The sequence below is a fragment of the Ylistrum balloti genome, unplaced genomic scaffold, assembly GCF_031769215.1.
Source record: "Ylistrum balloti isolate Yb309-2 unplaced genomic scaffold, AGI_CSIRO_Ybal_v1 Utg369726, whole genome shotgun sequence".
In the NCBI taxonomy this organism is placed as follows: Eukaryota; Metazoa; Mollusca; class Bivalvia; order Pectinida; family Pectinidae; genus Ylistrum; species Ylistrum balloti.
The window spans coordinates 51,533-60,627 of record NW_026781943.1 but is presented as its reverse complement, the minus strand read 5'-3'; positions in this window follow the sequence as shown (position 1 = coordinate 60,627).

Here is a 9,095-nt window from a genome sequence, read left to right as displayed (position 1 = left end):
GACTTTATGGTGCTACCAAACTCGAGTAAACTTCAACAGGCTTCACGAGAAGGTATATATTGACACAAAATCTAAAACCAATGTATCATTTTTCTAGATTTCAGAAATACAAACAAGTTCCTTAGCTTGATTAAAAAAGGACTGCAGTGCGGTCATGGACATTGCTCTTGGAACATTTGAAAACATCAAAAGCACTAAAGACTATGATAGACCGATTATTGAGGGTTGATTCTGGTTAGTGGTGTGAACTTTGGGTAGGAATAGTAGTGTAGGTATCTTGGCTTTCTTTCAGAAACCTCGCTATCAGATAATTTTTTGGCATTTTTTTGGAAACTGTGAGACCTAATATGGGCTCAGCAGCCTGTTAGATTGTTTTTCATGATATCGAAAATTTCAAAAAGAGCGTTAAAAAGGCTCTTTTTCCGAATAAGTGGAAACAAATCACTGGAAATTTTAATATTCGTACCTTGAACAAAAACCATAATTTCTTGAAAAGGATAAAGGTTTCACCAATGTTCGTGAATAGTTGTCGTCTTTTTGACATAAACAGACAACTAGGAGACAGTTTGTCTGAGTATGATCAATTAATTATACCAGACAGGTGGATAAGGTGAACGACTTTCCAAGCAGGCTACGGAATTGTAGAATGTGATCACCTTGCGTTATTTCATGTTCTGTCAAGTGATTTAAAGTTGCCTTTGTTTTCAGTTTTTATTTGATCTATTTTTAAAAATGCTTTTTTTGTTCCCAAATCGTTGAACATTTAGCCACATTACCTTGTAAAAGCAATGACATTTCAGTGTGATGTGATACAGCATCTTGTACTTATGTAACGATAAACTGCTTGAAAGACGGGTGTTTAAATAGGCAAGCACCTCGCGCTTTTAATCATCAAGCTGGGAACCCATGGATAACCTCAAAATCGCCAAAAAAGACGATTAGGCATAGAATTCAATGTACAGAGATTAACTGACGACGCCTTAACTTTACATGAATATCTATTTCTAATTTAATTTATCTGAATGATATTTTGCAGGATGCGGTTTTTCGTTAGCCTTTGTCTCGGTAACGACCTGTATAGGTGAACATTTTACTGGGCAAGCATTACTTGTTGCAATGTCCTTTGTGATATCCGCAGCTGGATGTGGAGGGATGTGTTTTCCGTTCATCCTTGGATCATTGCTTCAAGACTTTGGATTACGCGGATGCCTACTTATTGTTGGGGGTATTATGGCAAACATTATATTTCTGTTTGCAGTTTGCAAACCAAAAACATACGAAACAAAACACAATCATACAATATCGGATATCAGTTCTAGTATGCATCATTCGAATGCATGCGATCACACTGATAATTCTTCTAATCGGGGACAATGTGCGTCAATTTTTAAAAACTATGTATTCCTCCTATTTGTTGGAGCTTCGATTTGCATAAATCCGTGGATGACCGCCACTCTGATCTATTTCGTGGATTTTCTAAGGAAACAATTTAATGATGAAGAGGCCCTGTCCTTGTATTTCTGGATGAATGCAGCAAGCACATTTGGTAGGATCACACCTGGCCTGTGTAAAAACATACCTAATATGAGTGTTTTGACAATACCCATTTTTTTCACATTTATTAATTGCTGCGCGATGATAGGGCTACAATTTGTCAATACCTACAATCAATATCTTCTTCTATTAATTGTTTATGGGATTGCGTATGGCAGTAGCACAACTACATACCCAATGGCTACGATGAAACTCGTCGGTCTGGATTCTTATCCTTTTGCTATCGGATTTTTATTGACAATAGATGGCTCATGTGTTGTCGGAGTCGGATACATTGCAGGTAAGACACGTTTATTTCTATTCTACAGTCTTTCTTCAATCTAAACCATTTAGTCGACTATCAGCGATATGTTCAAATTGGACTTCAAATCGTTATTTCTTGTGTAACTACACCTTTGTTTATTCGTCTGTTTAGTTTCAATTTAACTCATTATCTAATGATTCTGATATTTCAAATTGCTTAACAGTCTACGTAATCTTATCTTGAAATTTGTCTACTCCAAATTTAAACCTATGCGCAATCTGACTTTGTATATCACGGTTGTTTTCAATCTTTCCAATTTATACCATGGCGGTTGCTACAGTCATGGATCGTGTGCCATCACTAGATAGCAGTAGAAGAACTAGTAAATATCGAACCCGAGTCACTTTTTATGCAGTTTTTTCACCCTTTTTTATGTTCGATTGTTCTTAACGATAATTTATTCATTTCTATTTACGTTCTGCGAACCCTTTATAAAAAAAGTAGTCATATCCATTTTAATGAAATCTGTTATAACTGGTTTACAGGAAATATATTGAAACCATTTCAGGCTGGATACTGGATGTAACAGACTCCTTTTCCGTGTGGTATTATACTGTTGTATCAACCCACTGTCTTGCTATTTGTCTTTACCTTGCCTCCGCTGCTCTGCGAACAAGAAAACGAGTACAAGAGATGCACCTAAATGAAGCAAATACATGTTGAGGAAGGCAAATAAATCAACGTGCTTACCTGCGGAGTACCATTTTTAAAGGGCAGCATATGAAATTCATTTGTATAAAACGGCATTAATGATAAGAGTGCTTGATTATAAGAGTATGTACCAAGAATGATAGAGAAATCCAAAACGATATTTAGGTCTAAAATACAGCAAAGAAAATATCACCTGATCAGCATGACTATTAATTAAAAAATCGAATGCGACGATACTGGGTAAAAATATGAACAATTGGAAGATGAACATAGACAATCCTTTAAATCACATGTAGATTAAGACCATGTGTTCCGGAAGAATAAGCACCAACTGTTTTATCAACAACATTCGTCATGTAAATGTTGGTCATTCTGAGTAAGAAGGTGTTGCTGACCTAGTCAGATTGTGAACTGGTTAATGCCTGACTAAACAGATAAATGTTAATATTCTTAGATAATTTAACTTATTGGTAGGATACAAGTGTTAAATTGCTCCAAGTATTATGATACAAATACTCAGATTTTAAACACGTTTTTCAGTCAATATCTTTCCTTTGTGACAGTTTACATCTTTTTACGTTTGTAAAAAATATGTTCTGTATTTACATATAATTGATCATTCATTTGTCTCTTAAGTACATATGAGACCTTGCCCTTGATGGCACTGGATGAAATTTCCAAAGAAACAAATGGTTGTTTGTTTTCTGTTCAGAAACGTTATATTAATCCTCTAGAATAAAAATAGAACACAAGACATCGATGACTCTCTTGACTACCGACAGCTTATTTACAAGAAAAGAAAGAAAGCAATTTTAAAGTTGCATTTGTACTTAAGGATTAATGTTTTAAACAAACGTGATTGATTTTGGATTTTGATAGAAGAGCGCTGCCACATAATGTTAATGTTTAAGATCGTTCGTAATCCAATTAATAAAGTTAAAAAATAAAAGATCTCGTCTTTGGACAATAAAATCTCAAATTTGAACCAACCAAAATATTGCAAATATTTGATAATTCAGAAATAAAGTGCATATGGCGTATATGTTATTTCCCTGAGGTAATATTTCATATTGAATGAAAATCACGTGTTTATGATTTAATATTGTTTGACATGAGTTCAGCATTTCATTTCACAATCCCATGGAATAAAATTAAATGAGAAATAATCATGGTTATCATGCGTGTCTTATCTATAATATTTGAGCTGGCACGGAGTAAATGCTATTGCTGGAATTTTAAGCTACAGATGTTTACTTTAACTGGTATACACATTTCAATTCTTTTGAATAGTTTCAATTTTCAGATTTGTCATTCAGTATTCTTCTGCATTCATTTGATTTATAGAAAATATAAAATTTACCAAACTTTTGGACTACGGACTCTTCTGAATAAAAAGGTACAGATACATCAGAACGACAGTATGTCGTTTTAACAGCGATAAGTTTTCCATATACGATTAGAAATCATCATTCAAACATCCATTTACATATTTCTTTGTTTATTTTTGCCTCGCTTTGTTTTCTTTTGAGTCAGAATTATGATTATATTGACATGTGGAACTATTTACGGTGCAATTACGTCTGAAATGTAAGATACTATTTATTTCATCGTTACAACACCAAACCGCTGTAAAATAATGTTTAGACACGTTTAATTCCCCTCGATGTCATTGACCTGAAATGACCAGAGCTAAGGAAACCTGAAATCTCTGTAACTTCTATGATCAAAAGTAAAGAAACGTGTTCGAATGGTTGAAATTGTCATGTCGTCCTCTCATTTCGTTCAATTAAAATTTCTTGGTGAAATCAAAGCATTTGCGCAGAAGTTGAAGACGGAAGAGCAAACGTGTGCAGTTCTAAACCGATCAACGTGGAAACTGTAGAGCTGTCTGATCATCACGAGTTGAACAAAGAATCTCATACAAATACAATACAGAAAAGAACGTTCTGACTTACTGAACGTTTATACAACAATGAATTGCTATAGTCATCTTGTTTATCTGCAATTAGTTTTTTGATAACCTGTCGGTTCAATTCTTTTCCCACACTGAATTCTTGTAACTTGGGGCAATGTTTTCATTATCTACGCCATACTAATCAAAACACGGATAATGCGATTTCTTTTTTGTTTCATTTTTGTTTAAAGACAATGCTTCATCCATACATTTTAAATAAAGATTTTTGTGACCAGTTTTGATGAATTCAGGACACAAAGTTTGTCATAGTTGGTATGTCACTAGTCTAATGACAGATCTTTAAAACGTGCCAAAGAATTTATCTAGTGACCTAACCAGGTCCAATTTCTGTCAAATGTGACGCGCATCTAAAACCATTGTATCAGTCTTTTCGTTGTGTGAATTAGAGCGTAACGTTTATGAAAAGCAGTGAACATAATCGGGCCCATCAACCAGAACAAACATATCTCATGTTTTTGCAAAGTTTATTTCATATTGTAATATTATGCGATACGGTTACATTAATTAACAAAGCAATTATGATTATTAATAAATTAACTATAAAGTGAAAGTGTATAAACCCGCAGAAATCTAGAAAAGAAATATTATTTCAGAGACAATAGCAAATTTCTTCATAAAGACATTGTTTCACAATGGCCCTGGTGAATTGCTTTTTAATTTTAAACACCGTCCTCTAGTTCACTGGAGTTAACTGTCTCACTCCAACAAAATTCGTTCAATCGAAATAACCTATTCAATGAGTACAACAATAAAACATTATCTGCACAAAAGATGAATTGGTTTGACCGTTATGTCTTCCGAACATTGTCGAGGACGGAAATGCTTTGAAATGCAACGACAGCGTGACGGAAACACTACGGTGGTTCTACAGTAATTGTACTAAAATGTTACAGTTGAATCAGAACACGTGCACGGGTCTTATGCCAATTCAACATCCTACGTAACGTTTTCTGACATGATACTGACGGGATTCAGAACACGGGTAAATAATATCTCTCCTAATGAACTATCTGTTTTGTTTAGTGGGTTTAAGATACCATTAGCGGACAGCCAGAGTGTAGTAGTGCAGTAATTTCACTATTTAAATTTCCGAGATTTACTACTGTGGAAAAGACTGACTGGGTCAACTTCTCGGATTACAGTTGCTGACTGCAGTGGTTTTCATATGTGCGACATATTCTGCAAAATATTCTTCTATTTAGAATATGAATTCTTTTCATATATATATTCAGTTATACATGATATTCAAATTTGTCGCATTTAGTCATGTTGTCCTTGACCATATACTCATATTTCGTCTGAGGTGAAACTCAATTTGCATTAAAAACTACCTATGAACGTTGCACCTCATATGTTAGCTGTAAAAAAGTTAAATATTGTATGTGATGAGTGTATATAAGAGATCTGGGGTAATAAGAACTAGGGTTTAAATTTCACATTTAAAGAATGGTGTATGGATATGTTGAAGAGTGGCTTAACGTTTACATTTTATAACAAACAGAATTTATTCATCAATTTTATTCATCTCCCATGTTGTATTGGAAAAGATAGGATCAATTAAAGGAACGATTTATGCCTATTGTCAACACAATGCGCTATATTTTTTGCAATTTTTTTTTAAAAATCGATGTCAAGAAAAGGCGTGACAAACTTATATGATGAATTATAAGTTTCTTTTCATGGTTACTACTTTATAACTTATCTTCTGCAGCAAAATATCATATGTCATTGCAAGCTCAACGCCTAACGACCCAAACTACATCTATTGGCAATATTAACAGGCGGTTTGCAATATTAGAACATTATTTCTAAATTGTTTACACATCAGGAAATATGCATGATATGGTGTATTCCCAACTGTCCTAACACCGAAAATAACAGGTAAAAATTCTTTGGGACAGATGGGAGTTGTGTATATAGGCCAGTCATGACTAAGAAAACAACATGATGAGGTGACAATTAGATAGTTTATTCCGAGCAGAGGTACAATACAAGATAACAAATGTTTACCATTATATTATTTACACACATGTACAGCAGGAATTTATGTATTATTATATCTGAGTAATGAAATATAACTTAAGATGAAATATTTTGAGAACATATATATCAATATATTAATATAATATATTTATATATTAATATGAACATTTCTTCTTAAATTATGATAACAGTCAGAATAAACATAATTCACACTAAATGCGCACTGTCAGTTAAACTATTACTCCATATGGAGCAAGTATGTGGCTCTGTCTGCATAGTTGATGTAGTCAATCTGGCCATCATTCAGCAGTGTCTTCAAATGGACCAGGCGTTCGTTCAACACTCTGTAGCGCCGTCTCTTCTGTGCGGGCAAACCTCCAGCAGCGTGTTGAATCAGGCTGACGTCATTGGCAGCTTAAATCTCCTTCAGTACCCTGATGAATAGGTAGATGTTAGGATGTGCTGACGGGATCCTCTTCTTTAGTTTGCTGTGTCAGCCTTCCAAGTAGTTGGTAAATTGATTCCAAATATTTCGGACTCCTTCTACCCATTGTGTTGTGACGTAGTCTGTGAAAGTAGTGGTCTCCACCGGTAAGTCGACGTCTTTTAGGTCATTCAAGGCGTTGAACCAGTAGTCTTCAATTCTGTTCAGGGGTATCAGGAGTAGTACTGCTGCTCGTCGAATAAGTCTGTGTATGTCTTCATTGTCTCTGTAGTGGGTCTGAAGTCCAAGCTGTTGAGTCTTTCGCCAGATACATTGGGTGTAGTGGAAGAAGCATCCTTTCAGAGTTATTCCTGGGAAGCTGCATTCTGGGCGGCAGATTCGAAGTCCATGAACAGCACTGTGGGGTTGAGTTGCAGATGAAGATCTTCTATCGTTGACTGGAGTTTTTCTAAGAATCGGGTGTAGATAGTCTATTACATTCCTGGTAGGAGGGCAAATATAAGTGGGTACATCTGGTTGTCTATCATGGTGTGGAAGGTGTAGAGTTGGCTGAAATTCTTCGGGCATGTGTAGAATGTCCCGTCACAGTACAGGGTGGTAGCGGTCGAGATGGTCTCCAGGCTGTTGGTAGTGGCAAAGGCTAGAATTCTTTAATTGTCTGTGTTGTCATCGAAGAGTAGAAACTGTTCCCCGGCGTTGGTCTGCGTCCATTCGTTTTCTAAGGCTATAGCAGCAGCTGAAGTGGGTAACTTTGGCAGTATCTTCGCTCTGTTTCTGTAGAGGGATGACTTGCAGGAGGGGAAGGTCGGTATCTGTTCCACCATTCGGCGTGTCTCATCTGTCCAGTCTGGTGTCTGTATCTGGGCGATTTCTTCATTGTAGATGCTTGGTATGGGTTTAAGTTCTTCTCTACATCTTCTCATTACATTCTGCATGATTTTCTGTACATCTACTTTCAATCTGTTGGGTTCATGATTGTGTTGATGTCCCATCTTCACCGGAATGTCATTGGTGGTGTTGATTGTTGCAGGGTAGTCTCGAATGCAGCATCTCCAATAGGTTGTATCTTTGTACTTATTCTTTACCATATAGCTGAATCCGGCCTGATTTAGTCTTCGGCCTCCACGTTGATTAGTTGTGAACTGTGTCTGAACTTGATAGTTAGCCATAATTGCATTGATGATGCCAATTCCAAAATCATGTGATATATATCTACTCACCTAGCTTGGATATTTTACTCATCTCAGATAGCTTGGATATTCATCTCATGATTTTACTCATCTCAAACAGCTTGACCAGTTGCCTCAACATCTTGTTAAAGTGTTAATCTCAAACAGCTTGGGTAGTTGCCTCAACCTCTGGCTAAGTGTTATTGTTTACTGTTCATCTTGAATGATTTTTTAATGACTAAACATTAAATATTCCGATTTAAATTATTATAATATTTTTGTGAATATGATATAATTTATTAATGTAAATAAATTAATATGATTGTTCAATAATATTTATAAGTTATACTTAATTTTTAGAATTTGAATGAAATATTTGGAAATAAATGAATGACAGTTTGGTAAAAATGTTTCACATTTAGAGTTTATTTCAAGATATTACATAAATATGAGAATGGAAACAAATAATGATGTCCACTCACCTGTGACGTTTTGGACAGTGGTCTTACCTGTTAAAACAAAGCTCTCAACCCCTGATCACTATAACAACAACCCTTTTTTTGGGACAGTTGGGAAGATTATTTATTTAGTTTTGGGACAGTTGGGAATAAACCCATGATATATCTTGTTCGGAAAGGATAATATCATCTGAAATTATACATAATAAGAGATACAACATTATCAGTTGGATATTGAATGCTAACTCCTTCATCAAGTAGTCGAGAGGTACCTTATCATTCCTTAACGTTTATTTCATATCATATCAATAGCTGTTCTAATTCTTTTTTTTTTCTCAAAAAAGAAAAAATAATGGTTCCCAGTGAAGGCGGTTGTTACTTTCCTTTTCCCAAAGAATGTTATTTTACGGAAGTAGTATCCAAATATCTTTGGTCGGATAATTTTGACTTTGAAGGGAACACACTCGTCATTTTGGAGCAGTGGGATTTAATAAATCTTTATTATTGTTTGATTGTGACATTGAGATACAATTTATTACATACTAGGATAATTAGA